Source organism: Hevea brasiliensis, chromosome 4, assembly GCF_030052815.1.
Source record: "Hevea brasiliensis isolate MT/VB/25A 57/8 chromosome 4, ASM3005281v1, whole genome shotgun sequence".
NCBI lineage: Eukaryota > Viridiplantae > Streptophyta > Magnoliopsida > Malpighiales > Euphorbiaceae > Hevea > Hevea brasiliensis.
This window is the reverse complement of record NC_079496.1, coordinates 67,199,027-67,219,804: the sequence shown is the minus strand read 5'-3', so window position 1 is coordinate 67,219,804 and position 20,778 is coordinate 67,199,027.

Genomic DNA, 20,778 nt, shown 5'->3' with positions numbered 1-20,778 from the left:
CAGTCCAGAAATTCTGGACAAAATTTTAATCTGGCCAGTTGTGGTTTTTGGGTCATAACTAGAGCTACAAAACTCCAAATGGAGTGATTCAAAAAAGGAAATGTAACTAGACAAAATAAGGAACAACTTTCATGTTGATCATTTTGCCACATTCCCACTACAAAAATGACTAATAGAACAGTAAAAACAAAGCATGAAAACTAAAAATTTTGTCCAATTAACATTAAGTTTAGAAATGGTATTGGCAATCAATGCCAACAAATTTAAAATGCAAAATAGGGTATGTTGGGAGTACTAGAACCAATGTACCTATTGCCTATGCAAAAGTCAACATTTTTGTTGACTAATGAATGGAATAGTAACACTAAAACTTAAATTTCAAAAATTGTGAAACTTAAAAGTGTAAAATGCCCTAGTATACCTAACAAGATTGGTTTGGATAGCTTGGCATGCCAATAGGGTTCTATTAGCAGTACTGCATATGGCTTCATGCCATTCTATGTTTCATGGCTTCCCATGCCATTCTGTGACATAATAGCCTTTAGCTATGTTATTTGAGTTGATATACTTGGATTTTAACCCTGATAATTATTACAGCTTATTAGCTGTTCTATTGCACACCGGGAGACAAAATGTGACCGATGGTGTGATGGTCCGAGGTACTTAGTACCCAGTGCCAGTTTACCCGTTTATCAAGTCCAGTCGACTGATATGAGTTACTCAGGCAATGATAATAAACCTTACCAAATTTTATTTGAATAACACTGCAAATAGTATCAGAAATTAAGTCTACTAAAAAATGTAAACATACATTCTGCATACTTATTTTTATTATATTTTATTTTATTTTATATTGTCACCACTAAGCAGAATTGCTTAGCACGTCGCTTTTGCCACGCTCAGGTACTGGAGACCTAGCTGAGGAGCCTAGCAGACATCAGACAGGGTGAGCCTTCAGAGCTGCATCCGGGGTCCAGAGTCACCTTACATCTGCACTGCATATGGTAGGACATTAGGATTTTGGGTAGCATTTTGTATTTTGCATTTTGTATTATGTATTAGTTTTGGGATTGTAACTATCAACTCTTATAATTATATAATAATGTAAATATATGAAATTTTATATTATTGAAATTTGCTGCATAATGTATGTTGATAAATGAAATGTTAAGAAATATTTATGAATGAGCTTCCAGTGATAATGTGAACAGAAATGAAAAATTTCTAAAAATAGTGTTGTGATTTGAGATTGAGATTTTGAGATTGACTTGAAATGTGTATAATGGAGTTTGGATTTAGAAATTATATTGGAAGTGTTTTTAAATAGGCTCAGAAGAACTGTTTTTCTAATTTACAGTCGGCACTTTGCCGGATTTTCTATAAAATTTGCGAAAAAATTCACATTTATCAAAAATTAAAAATAAATGAATTAAAAGGGATAAATTGTAATAGAAACACAAATTGGTGCTCAGGCACATTGAGTGGCATAACTTACTCGGCTACACTGTAGACGGGTAAGGGGTGTCACAGTTTGCATCAGGTAAATTTCGAGGACGAAATTTAAATTAGAGGGGAAGAGTTGTAACACCCTCCTTGTAACAACAATGTACATTCTACTGTTCCGGTGACCAGTGCCGGTCCGGACAGCTAGAACGTCCAAAAAAATTTTAAACTAAAGTGAGGAACCATAATTAACTCAAATATTAATAAGAAAAATTTAGGAAAATTTTTAGAAATAAAATACAACCAAGTTAAATGAACCGGTGCCCTAGCGATAGGTAACTAAGTGGGAAGTTGCCGTTTTCGCAACGAGGAGCCCTAGACCCAGGGAAAAATTTATAAAATAATTTTAGGACTCCAGAGAAGAGTCATTGAGGTTTCTATGGCATTAGAATGCCAAGAAAATGTTTAGAAAAATTTTTCAATCTGTATAAACAATTTTAGTTTGTTAAGCCAAACGGAGGGTATTTTGGTCATTTTTCCTTCAGAGGTGATTTTAGGCTAACTTTTTCAGTTAATTAAATAATTATTATGACATGAAATATGAATAAATATTGCTAAAAATTAAATTAAAAATGAGTAGAGAAAAAAGAAAAGGAAAATGAGATAAAATGTCAATTATGACATCACCATGATGTTATTAAAAGTGCTCCCACCAATCACATTTGAACAAGCTATTAAAAACCAATTAAAAAGAGATAAAATGAGGTAAAAATTAACAAAAGCAATCTATTTCTTCTTCCCAAACCATTTCAGCCGTAGCCCATTTTCCCCAACCCAACCTTCATGAAAGCTTAAGGTAAGCTTGGAACCACCCACCAAATCACCTTGAAACCACTACCTTGCTTCACAAAAAAGTGATCTTGCATCTTGAACAACCTCTAGCCAGCAAAAAGAAGAAGAAAGAAGGAAGTTTTGGAGACTTGGAATAGTTAGCAAAAGAGGTTAGTGTCCAAATCTTTGATTCTTTCCATTAAATTTTTGCTAGAATGCAAATTTGAGCTAAGATATGTGTAAGTTCATTGAAGATAAAAATGTTAAGGTGTTACCCTATTTTTGGAAGCCATGGATTTGTTGTGGTCTTGATGGTTTCTTTGGATTAAATGAATGAATGGGCTGCCCTTGATATGATTATATCACTCAAAACATTAGTTTATGAGTTTAGTACAAGAAAATGTAACTTTGGAATGTTAGGGTTAGGGTTTGAAAGTCAAACATGTGAGTAGATATAATTGGACACAAAATGATGTTGTAATGGTCAATTAGTGACCATTTGAATGTGTGTGAGGAGGAATTGAAGTGAGTAAGCATAACCAAGTTGACCTTAGGCATGCTGCCCTTGGTGACCTGCAAAACTAGTTGTGAGTCCAGTAGGTTTTGGCAGCAATAAATGGAGTTGTATAGGTTTAATTGGTACAAGGTCAATTGGACATGAAACTAGACACATAATGGCACAACTTTTTTGAAGAAATCCTATCCAGAAAACCAAACCAAGTTGGCCTAAAAATTGCCCTAATCCGGGTGACCTGCATTCTGCTTGGGCCAAATGACCAAATGAACAGTATTTATTCATTTGGTCATAACTCAGTGTAGAAAGTTCCAATTGACTTGAAAGTTTACCAGCAGAAAGCTGAGACATAGACCTACAACTTTCATGGGGAACACAAATCCAAATTCTGATCATAACCTAGTCAACTTGCCAACCAAACTTAGGTTACCAAATCTGGCAGAACTAGTTTTGCCCAGAATTTTGGATTCTGTTTAATCCGGCCAGTTATGGTGTTTAGGTCATAACTTGAGCTACAAAACTCCAAATAGAGTGATTCAAAAAAGGAAATATAACTAGACAAAATAAGTAACAACTTTCATGAAGACAATTTTTCCAAATTTCTAATGTATAAATGACCAATAGAACAGTAAACATAATGCTTGAAATCTGAAAATTTTGAATAACTAATACTAAGCTTAGAAATGGTATTGGCAACCAATACCAACAATTTTAGAATGCAAAATGTGGTATGTTGGGAGTATTAGAACCAATGTGCCTATTATCTATGCAAAAGTCAACATTTTAGTTGACTAATGAAATGAATAGTAACACCTAAACTTAAATTTCAAGAATTGTAAAATTTAAAAGTGTAATATGCCCTAGTACACCTAGCAAGATTGGTTTGGATAGGTTGGCATGCCAATAGGGTTCATTTAGCAGTACTGCATATGGCATTATGCCATTTTGTGATTTTATGACTTTTAGCCATTCTGACATTGTGATGATACTTGGCCTTGTGCCTAATATTTATTACAGCTCATTAGCTGTTCTGTTGCACATCGGTAGATACATATGTGACCGATGGTGTGACGACCCTAGGTACTTGATACCCAGTGCCAGTTTACCCATTTATGCAGTCCAGTCATCCAGTATAGGTTACTTGGGCAACCAAAACGAAAGTGAATAAATTTAATGAAATTATGAATATAACAAATGTAACACCCTCGTTTGCATAGCCTGGTAGATTTCACTGTTCCGGTGACCGGAGTCGGTTCGGACAATTAAGGAGATTAGAACCACACTTAAGATAACTAGAGAAGCCATAAACACAAATAATTAGTAATTGTCAATCGGTTAAGTATAAATAAGAAGAACAGAACATAAGAAGTTAAACGAGCCGAGAGTCACAGCGGATGGGTGACCTTCTCGGGAACGACTGCGAAGTCGATTTAAACTCAAATTTTGAATCGTAAAATGTGACGTTGCGGTCCTTAGGGCCATTATGAACACAGTGGAAAAGAGAAAATCACAAAAAGGAACTATTAAGCCAGTCAAATAATTAGGTTAGGGAGCCGGAGAAAATATTGAATTATTTGCAAACCGGGTTGAACCGGCGAGGGGCAATTTGGTCAATTGACCCCGAGAGCTGACTCCTGACCTAACTGTCAAATAAAATCGGAGAAAAGAAAATTTCAAAATCGAGAATTAAATTAAAGAACTAATAGAAAAAAAAAGAAAGAAAATGAAAAAGGTGTAGGAAGATGACATCATGCATGACATCATGCATGATGCCATAAATCCCATAATTAATAATTTGATTAAATGGATTTTTGGGTCTTCCTAAGACATAAAAAGATAAAAGAAAAGAAAAGAAAAAAAAAACATAGGTCATCTTCTTCCTTAGTGTTGCCGCCTCTCTCTCTCCCAAGTTCTCTCTCAAATTTTTCCTCCATGAAAGCTTATTTTTAAGCTTTCTAAACATTAATTCCACCATAAATCCTTTAATTTTCTTGAAGAAAATTATAAGAAAATCTTGGAAGGAAGATTAGAAGGAGAAGAATTGAAGAAAATTGAGAGGAAGTGAAGATCAAAGACTTCACCTAAGGTTAGTAATGCAAACTTCAAATTTTTAGTTTAATTAGTGTATGTATAGCATCAAGAACATAGAAATAAACTTAAAATGAAAAGAAAAATTTGTTGAGGGACTAACCTAAATTTCGGCCAGCTTGGGTTACTATGCATATGTTTGAGTTTTGATTGAAATTAAATGGTAGGCAAGCTTGTATGGATGTGCTAATGAGATTGGTATGCTTAAATGTGGTTAAATGCAACAAGTTAGTAAGTTAGGCTTTTGGGACACTTAGGGTTAGAGACAAAAATCTGAGAAACTTGTAAATGGTGTCTTTGACCTAATGTGAAGTGAGAAATGGTCATTTGTGACCTAATTAAGTGTGTTAGAAGTGTTTGAATCAAAGTCAAATTCGGATTGAGACAGGTTATCTTTGAAGGACCAAAAATTAAATTTTAGGAGTCCAATTGGTATGAGATCAATTGGGAATGAAAATAGACACTAAATGACACAATTTTCATTTAGGAAGCATGCCCAAAAAGTGACCAAAACCTAGTGAACAAATTGACCAAACTTGAAAAATCACGATGCACTCAGATAAATCGACCAAATGAACAATGTTTGTTCATTTGGTCATAACTTGAGCTAGGAAGGTCTAAATAACCTGAAATTTTACCAGTGGTTAGATGAGATATATACCTAAAACTTTCATGAAGAACACAAATCAAAATTATGCCATTAACAAAGTAATTTGGCCACCCCAAATTGGTGACCCAAAATTGCTAGCACCAAAAATTGCCCAGAATTCTGGGTTGAGTCCAATCCGGAAGCCATGGTTCAAATGGCTATAACTTGAGCTAAAAAACTCCAATTGGAGTGATTCAAAAAGAAAATAAATTTAAGACATTAGGGAACATTTTCTATAAAGAAAGTTTTGCCAAATTCTAACAGTAAAATAACCAATGGAACAGTGCAACCTAAGGCACCAAAACTAAAAATTTATAATTTTGCCTAAAGGACTTAAGTTTTGAGAAAATGACCAAAACCAACAAATTTAGTGACCAAAATATGGTATGTGGGTGAAGTTGGAATTCCCATACCTATTAAGCCTTAGAAAGTCAACAATTTGACTTGAATAGTGTAGTGAATAGTAACCTCGAAACACAAATTTTAAAGAACGTCGAGTTTAGCAGATATAAGCTAGGTAAAAGTGAAGTTAAATTTATTTTTGGATTTATGCTAAGTTATGGTACTGAAACACTGTGAAACTGTGTATTTCAGCTGAAAAAGACTTGGAAGGTCTGAGAGACTGAGTCAAGGCCTAGAGGTGACTCACATCAGGTTTGTGCACAATAAACCTTATTTGAGTATTTTGTCATTGAAAAATTGATTGGTTTGATTTATGAAAATTTTGTGTTAATTATGAATTGTGTTGCCACTTTGTGAATGAAACTATGACTTTGGAAATCTATCGGATTCCTCATGAATTATTTCAATAAAATTTTTGAAATAGATTTTTTATTCACACTTAGCATGATAGTGCCTTATTATTCCTCTTCCATTTATGGGGTGAGATCGATTATTTTTCCTCCCTCTCTGGTTTACTAGTTGAGGTTGTAAATCGGATGAGTACTCGTTAGCTAGCTAGCCACCTCCCTCATTGATTTCGATTAGTGGAGTTGTAGATTGCTTTGTCATAGTGTGCAACATAGCATTGATAAAAAATTTTGTGTCATGGCTTAAGTTGTGTATGAATTGGCAACACTATGTTTATTCAATTATTCGGCCCAAAAATTTTGCCATAATGAGCTTTGATAAATTGTGAATTTAATTGTGCAACATTTAAATTATGTTTTGTCAATGAATGATTTATGTATTGTATTTCAAATTTTTATTGTGCACCACTGAGTATTTTTATACTCAGCGATAGCTTATTTTGCTATCTTAGATAAGAGCAAGGAGAAAGCAGCAGAGTGAGCTGCTATTGAATTGAGGACCACATTGATCTTTTTGTACAGGTATTATTTTATACCCTTGTAGTTAATTTTGATGTAAATATTGTAATGTTTTATGTATCAATGTAAAGTTGAGCAGTTGTATAATAAATTGTAATAATATTATTTTTGAATTTTCTTCTGTAAATTAAGATTTATATTTGTGAATTTCATACTATATGCACTGTGGATGGAATTATGAAATATTTTAAGTTGATAAATTCTTGGTTGAACTGTGGAATGAAATGGAATTGATTTGAGTTATGTTGAATTGAGAATTTTGAGCTGATTTGTGTTGGGAGTTGAGGAAACAATTATTGGAAGTGTTTTTACAGGTTTTTAAAGAACTGTTTTCTCCAAATACAAACGGAACTCTGTCAAAATTTTTATAAAATTTGCAGAAAAATAAAAATGGATAAAAAATTTTACTAGTTTTTAAGCTTTGAATAAATGATTTTAATTCCTACCAAAATGCTCACCACTTCCAAAATGCAAGAAAATAGTTTTAAAATCCCTTGTCGTGTGCTTAATAAATTATCAGTAGGTGAAGTTTGGTAGTTCATTAGGTATTCTACGGGATCATGTTATGCCTTATAGAGGGGTAAGGTATGACATGTTTTAGTGGTATCAGAGCATGGTTTTGCAATAAATTTTGACGATGCATGTGAATATTTCTTTGACAAGTACAACTGCTCAAGTGTCTTTAATTGATACATATAACATATTTACATCATGAATATGCACTAACGGAGGTCAACCTCCTTGTGTTTGATCTCAGGAAGTAGAAATTTTGGGAAAACGGAATGGAAGAAGGAGATCATTCCGTAGAACAATCTGTTGAGGCTGAGGTTCAAGGGGAAGCCCTAACACTCCAGAACGTGAGTGGGTCAGCCACTCCAGCTCTTACTCCAGTACCGCGGTTTCTTGCTCAGTTTGCATAGCAGATGGCTGCATTTTTCCAGCAAATGGTGGGAAATGTGCCACCCCAAGCTCAGATGCAAGCACCTGTAGCACACCCACAGCCCTCAGCTCGGCAATATGAAAAATTGATGAAATTTGGGGCTACCGAGTTTAAGGGCACTGTGGATCCACTGGAGGCAGAACTGTGGATCCACTGGAGGCAGAACAGTGGTTGGAAAGAATGGAACAGGTTTTTAGAAAGCTACAGTGTACTGAAGAATTAAAATTTGAATATTCAGTATCTCTTCTCCAAGGGGATGCATATGAATGGTGGAAGACCATCTGCCACAGCCTGGTAGAACCTCCAGTCCTTACTTGGTCAGACTTTTTGAGGGAGTTTCGACAGAAGTGGGTCCCCGATGCATATGTGGATATGAAGTTACAAGAATTCTTGAGTTTGAAACAAGGGGACAAAACCATAGCAGAATATGAGAGAGACTTCTCTCGACTGAGCCACTACACTGGAATTTTAGTCTCCACCCCCAGAGATAGATGTAAGAGGTTTGAGTTCGGGTTAAGGCCGAATTTCAGGATGCAAGTTGTGGGATTCAGACACCAAAATTTTTTCTGAGTTGATTTCACAAGCCCTAGAACTGGAAAGGATAGAATCAGAAGGGGCAGTGAAGAAGGGTACATAAGAGAAAGAGAAAACTAAAAAGACTACTGGATAAGCACCTGAGAGTGGTTCAGGGAAGAGGAAACAGTTTGGAGGATTTAGCTCTCGCAAATCTGGCAGAGGCAGATTCTCTGGCCAAAGACCACCCCGGTCTGGTCAGCAGACCCAGCAAGCAGCCCGAGGAGCTCTATCAGTACGGCAATGTGAAACTTGTGGTAGAACACATGGTAGGGTTTGTTTCAAGGCTACCGGTGCATGTTTTAACTGTGGAGGGAGCGGACATTTCGCTAAGGATTGTACTAGTCCTTGCCGGTCTGGACCTTCTGCTACATCTGAAGGATCAGCCCAAGTCTCTACACCTAGAGGATCACAGCCAGCTAGTAGAGGTAGAGGCAGAGGTAGGGTCCTAATAACACTTCTGGAAGTCAAAGCACTGTTAACCAGCCAGTATCCAGTGGCGCACCAGTCAGAGTGTATACCATGCGTCAGAGGGAGGAGGCTGAAACATCAGACGTAATAGCTGGTATTTTCTCCATCCTTGACCAAGATGTACATGTGTTATTTGATCCTGGCTCCACACATTCGTATGTTAGTGCTAGTGTGATGTGTTCTACTGCTATTCAGTGTGTACCAATGGATTATGATTTGCTAGTAACTAGTCCATTAGGCCAGGAGGTCAGCGTAAATAAATTATATAGGGATTGTCCTTTGGTGATCCAAGGACACACTTCTGTCTGATTTAATTGAAATGCCCTTCAGAGATTATGACATTATCTTGGGCATGGATTGGTTAGCCAGGCATCATGCGATGATTGATCAGAGATCAAGATACCACTTTTGGTCTTCCTCGGTATGGTGATGTAGTAATATATGGGGAGAGGCAGTTATTGCCTTCAAACATCATTTCAGCTGCACTGGCCAGAAAAATGATTGGTAAAGGGGGTAAGGCGTACTTGGCACATGTGATAGACACCCAGGTGGATAGTCCAGCATTGAGGGACATCCCTATGGTATGTGAATTTCTAGATGTATTTCCTGATGAATTGCCAGGATTACCTCCAGAAAGAGAAGTGCAATTTGAAATTGATGTTATGCCTGGTGTGGACCCAATCTCTATAACGCTATACAGAATGGCACCAGCAAAACTAAAAGAATTGAAAACACAGTTGCAAGAGTTGCTTGACAAGGGCTTCATCCGCCCTAGTGTGTCACATTGGGGAGCGCCAGTATTGTTTGTAAAGAAGAAGGATGGTACTCTCCGGTTATGCATTGACTATCGGTAGTTGAATAAGGTGACAATAAAGAATAAATACCCATTGCACCGCTTTGATGACTTGTTTGATCAGTTGAGGGGTATAGCTGTGTTCTCCAAAATTGACCTGAGATCAGGTTATTATCAGCTGAAAGTACAAGAGCAGAGTATTTCTAAAACTGCATTTAGAACCCACTATGGCCATTATGAGTTCTTGGTCATGCCATTCGGCTTAACTAATGCTCCGGCTGCTTTTATGGATCTGATGAACACTATCTTCAGACCATACCTCGACCAGTTTGTTGTGGTATTCATAGATGATATATTGGTCTATTCGAGGAGTGCAGATGAGCATGATAGACATCTACAGATTGTGCTACAGACTTTGAGGGAGAAACAGCTATATGCCAAATTGTTGAAGTGTGAATTTTAGCTAAAGGAAATATCTTTCTTGGGGCATGTAGTATCAGAAGAGGGCATCAAGGTAGATCCAACTAAGATTGAAGCTGTCCTTAATTAGAAGCCACCCAGAAATATCACAAAGATTTATAGTTTTATGAGGTTAGTTGGATACTATCGTCAAATTGTGAAGGGATTCTCCATGTTGGCATCTCCATTGACTAAGCTGCTTAGGAAAGATATGAAATTTCAATGGACGGACAAATGCCAGCAAAGTTTTAATGAATTGAAGAAATTTTTGACTGAGGCTCCAGTCCTGACTTTACCTACACTGGGTAAAGAATATACAGTTTACAGTGATGCTTCTCACAATGGGTTAGGTTGTGTGTTGATGCAAGATTGGAATGTCATTGCCTATGCATCACGCCAGCTAAAACCGCATGAGAGGAATTATCCAACACATGACTTGGAGCTTGCAGCCATTGTGTTCGCTCTTAAGATCTGGAGACATTATTTGTATGGGGAGAAGTGCTACATCTACACAGATCATAAGAATTGAAGTATTTAGGCACCCAGAAAGAGTTGAATTTGAGACAGAGAAGATGGTTAGAGTTGATAAAAGACTATGATTGCCTGATAGACTATCAACCAGGGAAAGCTAATGTTGTGGCTGACGCCTTAAGTCGCAAGACTATGGCAAGTCTATGGGTTACTCCTTTGTCTATGCTACATGAGTTGAGATCATTACATGCCAGCTTAGAGATTAATGATGATAGGCAGACAGTAGTTGCATGGCATGTACAGCCAGTATTAATTGATCAGATTAGAATGGCTGCTCAGAATGATCAGAAGTATCAGAGACTGTTGGAAGAAGTCCAGCAGGGCAAGAAACCAGAATTCTCAATAAGAGATGATGGTCTATTGCTACACCAGGGTGGAATGTGTATTCCTAATGATGTTGATTTGAGGCAGATCATTTTGAAAGAAGCACATGAGTCTCCTTTTACCATGCACCCTGGGGGTACAAAAATGTATAGAGGGCTAAAGGAGCATTACTAGTGGATGGGTATGAAGAGAGATGTGGCAGAGTTTGTTTCCAAATGCCTAACTTGTCGCAAGTGAAGGCAGAACACCAAGTACCAACTGGGTTATTACATCCACTACCAGTGCCAGAATGGAAATGGGAGAGAATAACAATGGATTTTGAGATGGGACTTCCAAAGACACAGAAGAGTCATGATGCAATATGGGTCATTGTTGACAAACTGACTAAGTCTGCTCATTTTCTGCCAGTCCGAATGGACTACAGTTTAGACAGATTGGCCAGGTTGTACATCGATGAGATTGTGAGACTTCATGGAGTGCCAGTACCCATTGTATTAGACAGAGATCCTAAGTTCACTTCTAGATTCTGGGGTAGTCTTTAGAGAGCCCTAGGAACTAGATTGAACTTCAGTACTGCATTCCACCCACAGATAGATGGCCAGTCTGAGAGGGTAATTCAGATCTTGGAGGATATGCTACGGGCTTGTGTGATTGAGTTTGAGGGCAGTTGGGATACACACTTGCCTTTGATTGAGTTTGCTTACAACAACAGCTACAAATCAAGCATTGGGATGCCTCCATATAAAGTTTTGTATGGCAGAAAATGTAGAACCCCGTTGTGTTGGGATGACGTGGGTGGAAAAAAGATGATTGGACCCGAAATTGTTCAGCAAACTGAAGAGAAAATTAGAGTGATCAGAGATCGACTTAAGACAACATCAGACCATCAGAAGTCCTACATTGATCTAAAGAGAAGGGATATTGAGTATGCAGTGGGTGAGAAAGTTTTTCTCAAGGTTTCTCCTTGGAAGAGAATTATGAGATTCGGCAGAAAGGGGAAACTGAGTCCTCACTTCATTGGGCCTTATGAGGTTCTGGAAAGAGTGGGTCCTTTGGCATATCGGTTGGCACTACCTCCAGAGTTGGAGAAGATACATAATGTCTTCCATGTGTCTATGTTGAGGAGGTATCGATTAGACCCATCTCATGTACTACCAGTGAAAGAAATTGAAGTGAATCCAGACCTCACATATGAGGAAGAACCCATAAAGATTCTGGCTTATGAGGTGAAGCAGCTATGGAACAAGCAGATACTGTTGGTAAAAGTATTGTGGAACCATCATTTGGGCTAGGAGGCTACTTGGGAACGAGAGGAGGACATGAGGAGACAGCACCCACAGCTGTTTAGAGATTAATACCAGGTAAAATTTCGAGACGAAATTTATTTAAGGGGAGGAGAATTGTAACACCCCCGTTTGCATAGCCTGGTAGATTTCACTGTTTCGGTGACCGGAGTCTATCCGGACAATTAAGGAGATTAGAACCACACTTAAGACAACTAGAGAAGCCATAAACACAAATAATTAGTAATTGCAATAGAACATAAGAAGTTAAACGAGTCGAGAGTCACAGTGATGGGTGACCTTCTCGGGAAAGACTGCGAAGTCGATTTAAACTCAAATTTCGAACCGTAAAATGTGACGCCTCGGTCCTTAGGACCATTACGAAAACAGTGAAAAAGAGAAAATCACAAAAAAGAACTATTAAGCTAGTCAAATAATTAGGTCAGGGAGCCAGAGGAAATATTAAATTATTTGCAAACCGGGTTGAACTGGCGAGGGGCAATTTGATCAATTGACCCCGAGAGCTGACTCCTGACCTAACTATCAAATAAAATCAGAGAAAAGAAAATTTCAGAATCGAGAATTAAATTAAACAACTAATAGAAAAATAAAAAATAAAAGAAAGAAAATGAAAAAGGTGTAGGAAGATGACATCATGCATGATGCCATAAATCCCATAATTAATAATTTGATTAAAAGGATTTTTGGGTCTTCCTAAGACATAAAAAGATAAAAGAAAAGAAAAGAAAAAAAAAAAAACAAAGGTCATCTTCTTCCTTAGTGTTGCCGCCTCTCTCTCTCCCAAGTTTTCTCTCAAATTTTTCCTCCATGAAAGCTTATTTTTAAGCTTTCTAAACATTAATTCCACCATAAATCCTTTAATTTTTTTGAAGAAAAATTATAAGAAAATCTTGGAAGGAAGATTAGAAGGAGAAGAATTGAAGAAAATTGAGAGGAAGTGAAGATCAAAGACTTCACCTAAGGTTAGTAATGCAAACTTCAAATTTTTAGTTTAATTAGTGTATGTATAGCATCAAGAACATAAAAATAAACTTAAAATGGAAAGAAAAATTTGTTGACGGATTAAACTGAATTTCGCCCAGCTTGGGTTACTATGCATATGTTTGAGTTTTGATTGAAATTAAATGGTAGGCAAGCTTGTATGGATGTGCTAATGAGATTGGTATGCTTAAATGTGGTTAAATGCAACAAGTTAGTAAGTTAGGGTTTTGGGACACTTAGGGTTAGAGACAAAAATGTGAGAAACTTGTAAATGGTGTCTTTGACCTAATGTGAAGTGAGAAATGGTCATTTGTGACCTAATTAAGTGTGTTAGAAGTGTTTAAATCAAAGCCAAATTTGGATTGAGTGTGGTCATGCTGCTGGCAGCATTACCAGGTTATCTTTGAAGGACCAAAAATGAAATTTTACAAGTCCAATTGGTATGAGACCAATTAGGAATGAAAATAGACACTAAATTACACAATTTTCATTTAGGAAGCATGCCTAAAAAGTGACCAAAACCTAGTGAACAAATTGACCAAACTTGAAAAATCACAGTCTACCCTGTACAAATTGACCAAATGAACAGTGTTTGTTCATTTAGTCATAACCTGAGCTAGAAAGGTCTAAATAACCTGAAATTTTACCAGTAGTTAGATGCGATATAGACCTAAAACTTTCATGAAGAACACAAACCAAAATTATGCCATTAACCAAGTCATTGGGCCACCCTAAGTTGGTGACCCAAAACTGCCAGCACCAAAAATTGCCCAGAATTCTGGGTTGAGTCCAATCCGGCAGCCATGGTTCAAATGGCTATAACTTGAGCTACAAAACTGCAATTAGAGTGATTCAAAAAGAAGAATAAACTTAAGACATTAGGAACATTTTCTATGAAGAAAGTTTTGCCAAATTCCAACAGTAAAATGACCAATGGAACAGTGCAACCTAAGGCACCAAAACTAAAAATTTGCAATTTTGCCTAAAGGACTTAAGTTTTGAGAAAGTGACCAAAACCAACAAATTTAGTGACCAAAATGTGGTATGTGGGTGAAGTTGGAATTCCCATAACTATTAAGCCTTAGAAAGTCAACAATTTGACTTGAATAGTATAGCGAATAGTAAACCCGAAACACAAATTTTAAAGAACATCGAATTTAGCAGATATAAGCTAGGTAAAAATGAAGTTAAATTTATTTTTGGATTTATGCTAAGTTATAGTACTGAAGCACTGTGAAACTGTGTGTTTCAGCTGAAAAAGACTTGGAAGGTCTGAGAGACTGAGTTAAGGCCTAGAGGCGACTCACGTCAGGTTTGTGCACAATAAACCTTATTTGAGTGTTTTGTCATTGAAAAATTGATTGGTTTGATTTATGAAAATTTTGTGTTAATCATGAATTATGTTGCCACTTTGTGAATGAAACTATGACTTTGGAAATCTATCGGATTCCTCATGAATTATTTGAATAAAATGTTTGAAATAGATTTTTTATTCACACTTAGCATGACAGTGCCTTATTATTCCTCCTCCATTTTATGGGGTGAGATCGATTATTTTTCCTCTCTCTGTGGTTTACCAGTTGAGGTTGTAGATCAGATGAGTACTCATTAGCTAGCTAGCCACCTCCCTCATTGATTTCGGTTAGTGGGGTTGTAGATTGCTTTGTAGTGGTGTACAACACGGCATTGATCGGAAATTTTGTGTCATGACTTAAGTTGTGTATGAATTGGCAACACTATGTTTATTCAATTATTTGACCCAAAAATTTTGCTATAATGAGCTTTGATAAATTGTGAATTTAATTGTGCAACATTTAAATTGTGTTTTGTCAATGAATGATTTATGTATTGTATTTCAAATTTTTATTGTGCACCACTGAGTATTTTTATACTCAACGATAGCTTATTTTACTGTTGCAGATAAGAGCAAGGAGAAAGAAGCAGAGTGAGCTGCTATTGAATTGAGGACCACACTGATCTTTTTGTACGGGTATTATTTTATACCCTTGTAGTTAATTTTGATGTAAATATTGTAATGTTTTATGTATCAATGTAAAGTTGAGCAGTTGTATAATAAATTATAATAATATTATTTTTGGATTTTCTTCTGTGAATTAAGATTTATATTTGTGAATTTCATACTATATGCACTGTGGATGGAATTATGAAATATCTTAAGTTGATAAATTGTTGGTTGAACTGTGGATTGAAATGGAATTGATTTGAGTTATGTTGAATTGAGAATTTTGAGCCGATTTGGGTTGGGAGTTGAGGAAACAATTATTGAAAGTGTTTTTACAGGTTTTTGAAGAACTGTTTTCTCCAAATACAAATGAAACTCTGTCAAAATTTTTATAAAATTTACGGAAAAATAAAAATGGACAAAAATTTTTACTAGTTTTTAAGCTTTGAATAAATGATTTTAATTCCTACCAAAATGCTCACCACTTCCAAAATGCAAGAAAATAGTTTTAAAATCCCTTGTAGTATACTTAATGAATTATCAGTAGGTGAAGTTCAGTAGTTTATTAGGTATTCTACGGGATCATGTTATGCCTTACAGAGGGGTAAGGTGTGACAACAAATACAAAATAAATAAGATTACCAATAATGATTGAAAAATTGTCTGCATAAGACATCAGAATATGCACTGCATATTTATTTTCTGTTATTTCTTTTTATTTTATTATTGGCACCACTAAGCATTATTGCTTAGCGCATTGCTTTTTGCCACGCATAGGTTCTGGAGAGACCGACCGAGAGCCCAGTAGACCACAGACTGAGTGAGACCTTCTGCAGCTCTGCATAGTATCCGTGTCACCTCACCATCTTCAGTGCATTGGTAGGATACTAGGTTTCATTTTGGTATTATGTAATCAAACTTTTATTTTCTCATGTATAATTAAGACTTATGTAATGTATTTTGATATTAATGTAAATAGTGAAAATTGTGTTTATGAATGGAACATTGAGTATTTATTTATGACTTGTATATGAATATTATGTGAAATGAATGAATGAGAAATGGAAATATTATTGAAAAATATTGAGAAATTGTTGATGAAATGAAGTTTGGGAATGACTGAAAACATATTGGAAGTGTTTTTCACAAGTTCTGAAGAACTGTTTTCTCCATTTTTAGCTGGTATTCTGCCGAATTGTCTATAAAATTTACGGAACCTCAAAAAAAAAAATTTATGATTTCAATAAATGACTGAAATGAATTATATTTCATAAATTGTACTTCATAACTATAAAAATAATAATAATAATAATAAATTAGGAAGAATAAAAATGATTGAATTAAAATAAGGTGTTCCGATACACTGTGTGGCATATCTTGCTCGGCTACACTGTAGACGGGTAAGGGGTGTCACATGATCCCGTAGAATACCAAATGAACTACTGAACTTCACCTACTGATAATTCATTAAGTACTCTACAAGGGATTTTAAAACCATTTTCTTATATTTTGGAAGTGGTGAGCATTTTGGTAGGAACTAAAATCATTTATTCAAAGCTTACAAACTAGTAAAAATTTTTATCCATTTTTATTTTTTCGCAAATTTTACAAAAATTTCGGTAGAGTGCCATCTGTATTTTGAGAAAATAGTTCTTCAAATACTTGAGAAAAACACTTCCAATAAATTTTTCACAACTCCCAACCTCCAAATAATCTAAAGTCAACACAATTCAATTCGTTCCACAATTCAACCAAAACTTATTAACTTAAAATATTTCATAACTTCATTCACAGTGCATATAGTACGAAATTCACAAAAAGAAAATCCAAACTAATATTATTACAATTTATTGTACAACTGCTCAACTTTACATTGATACATAGAACACTACAATGTTTACATCAAATAATTACAAGGGTATAAATAAATACTCATACAAAAAGGTTCAGTGAAGTCCACTATCTCAGTAGCAGCTCACTTTGCTGTTTTCTCCTTGCCCTTATCTACAACAGCAAAATAAGCTATCACTGAGTATAAAAATACTCAGTGGTGCACAATAAAAATTTGAAATACAATACATAAAACATTCATTGACAAATTCACAATTTGAATATTTCATAATCACATTTCACAATTTATCAAAACTCATTATGGCGCAATTTTGGTCAAATAATTTAATAAACACAGTGTTGCAAATTTATACAAAACTTAAGTCATGACACAAAATTTTTTATCAATGCCGTGTTGTACACCACGACAAAGCAATCTACAACCCCACTAATAGAAATCAATGAGGGAGGTGGCTAGCTAGCTAATGAGTACTCATCCGATCTACAACCTCAATTGGTAAACCAGAGAGGGAGGAAAATAATCGATCTTAACACCATAAATGGAGGAGGAATAATAAGGCACTATCATGCTAAGTGTGAATCCAAAATCAATTTAAAACAATTTATTCAAATATTGCATACAAAAATCAAATCAATTTTCAAAGCTACAAATTCATCACAAAGTGGCAACACAAAAGTTCTTAAACTCATAATGCATACTAAGTCAATTTTTCAAGGATAAAATGCTGAAATAGGGTTTATTATGCACAAACCTGATGTGAGTAGCCTCTAGGCCTTGACTCAGTCTCTCAAACTTTCTGAGTCTTTTTCAGCTGAAACACAAAATTTATAGTGTCTCAGTATCTTTACTTCATAACAATTCCAATAACTAATTCTAATGTTTAAACTTACATTCTTGCAAATTTCATGTTGAAGTTACTATTCATGGTACTATTCAAGTCAATTTGTTGACTTTCTAAGGCTTAATAGGTATGGAAACTCCAACTTCACCCACATACCACATTTTGGTCACCAATTTTGTTGGTTTTGGTTGTTTTCTCAAAACTTAGGTCTTTTAGGCAAAAATGCAAATTTTCAGTTTTGGTGTCTTATGTTGCACTGTTCCAGTGGTCATTTTGCTGTTAGAATTGGGCTAAGTTTTCTTCATAGAAATCGTCCCTTAATGTCTTAACTTTATTCTCCTTTTTGAATCACTCCATTTGGAGTTTTGTAGCTCAAGTTATAGCCATTTGAATCATGGCTGCCGGATTGGACTTAACCCAGATTTCTGGGCACCAAACTGGTTCTGGCAGTTTTAGGTCACCAAATTTGGGTGGCCATATGACTTGGTTAAGGGCATAATTTCGGTTTGTATTCCTTATGAAAGTTTTAGGTCTATATCTCAGCTTTCCACTGGTAAAATTTTAGGTCATTTAGACCTGCCTAGCCCAAGTTATGGCTAAATGAACAAACACTGTTTATTTGGTCATTTTTGTACAGGTCAGATTGCCTAAGTCCAGATTTGGTCAGTTGGTTCACTAGGTTTTGGTCACTTTTTGGGTATGATTCCTAAATGAAAAATGTTCCATTTTGTGTCTATTTTCATTCTCAATTGGCCTCACACCAATTGGACTTGTAAATTTTCAATTTTGATCCCTGAAAGGAACCTTGGTCCTGCTGCCTACAGCATGACCCTAAGCAATCCGAATTTGCATTTGGTTCCAACACTTTTAACATGCTCCAATTGGTCACAAATGACCATTTCTCACCTCAAACCAAGTCCAACACACCATTTACCATATTCTCACATTTTTGTCTTCCAAACCTAGGTGCCAAACCCTAATTCACCTATTTATTGCATTTAACTAATTAAACACATATACACATGCTTCCTTAACTCATACAAACTTACCTACACTTTTAGTTTAATCAAAACAAATGTATACACCCATCAAACCCTAGCTGGCCGAAATTTAACTTTGTCCCCCAACACTTATTTTCATTTCATTTTAAGTTTATTTCCAAGTTCATTCAATCATAAACACTAGAATCAAACAAAAAAAAATTCAAGTTGGATCACTAACCTTAGTGCAGAATTTTAATCTTCAATTCTCCTCACTTTCTTAGTTTTAATGGCATCCAAGCTTCATATCAAGGTCCACTTGCAAGGTTTGCTTGAGGGGGTTAGGGAATTTGTGGCTGAATTTAGGGTTTATGAGAGTTTGAGGTGAGCTCCCATGGTGGTTTCAAGAAAGAAAAATGAGAGAGAGAGAGCTAAGGGAGAGGGACGGCCACAAGATGAAGATAAATGAATTTTTGTTCTTTCTTTTCTTTTATGTGTATTAGGAAGATCACAAATTAAATTAAATAAATTTTTAATTATAATATTTATGGCATCATGCATGATGTCATCTCTTTTCACTTTTTATTTTCTTTTTTTATTTTCTATTTATTTTTCCATTAGTTCTTTAATTTAATTCCCGATTCTGAAATTTTCTTTTCTCCGATTTTCTTTGACAGTTAGGTTAGGAGTCAGCTCTTGGGGTCAATTGACCAAACTGCCCCTCTCCGGTTTGACCCGATTTGTAAATAATTTAATATTTCTTCCGGCTCCCTAACCTAATTATTTGGCTGGCTTAACAATTCTTTTTCATGATTTTCTCTTTTCCATTGTGTTCGCAATAGTCCTAAGGACCGCAGCATCACATTTTACGGTTCGAAATTTGAGTTTAAATCGACTTCGCAGTCCTTCCCGGGAAGGTCACCCATCGCTTTGACTCTCGGCTCGTTTAACTTCTTATATTTTGTTTTTCTTATTTATACTTAACTAATTGACAATTACTAATTATTTGTGTTCAGGGCTTATCTAGTTGTCTTAAGTGTGGTTCTAATCCCCTTAATTGTCTGGACGGACACCAGTCACTGGAATAGTGAAATATACTAGGCTATGCAGATAGGGGTGTTACAAATAGACCTTCGGAAGATATATCCATATCTTGTTATTTAGGTTCTGATGATACTCATAGTTTATCTACAGCTTGGGTTTTAGATACTGGTGCCAGTTCTCACATTTCTTATGATATGCAAGAATTAGTAAATAGTAGCAGCTTGCGTTCTCGAGATGTTAGAGTCCGGCTGGCAATGGCTCAACTATTGAAGCAATAACCATAGGATCTAAATCTTTTTACATGTCTGGGCATGTTTTATGTTTGGATAATATTTTATATGTACCTGATGCTTTTAAGAACATCATTTCTATATCTAGTTTGACTAGAAATGGTTATGAATTTCAGTTCACAGATGATATTTGCAATATTTATTTTGAAAATAAATATGTTGGTTCGGGTTATATGAATGATGGTCTTTATTATTTAGATAATAATGACAAACACAAAATGAATGCAAGTGATCTAAATGAATGCAATGCCATGGTGAAAATCAACTCAAGTTTAAAATATATTTGGCACTTAAGGTTATGTCATGTTGCAGAAGACAGGATTGCAAAACTGGAGAAAATGGATATTCTTTCCTCATTGTGCTCTGAGCCTACTCCAACTTGTGAATCTTGCCTTCAGGGCAAAATAACTAGATCACCCTTTGTTGGACAAGGGCTAAGGGCTGAAAATATTTTGGAGCTAATACATAGTGATGTATATGGTCCATTTCAGGAAATGGCTAGAGGCTGTAACACCCCCATTTGTATAGCCTGGTATATTTCACTGTTCCGGTGACCGGAGTTGATCCGGATAATTAAGG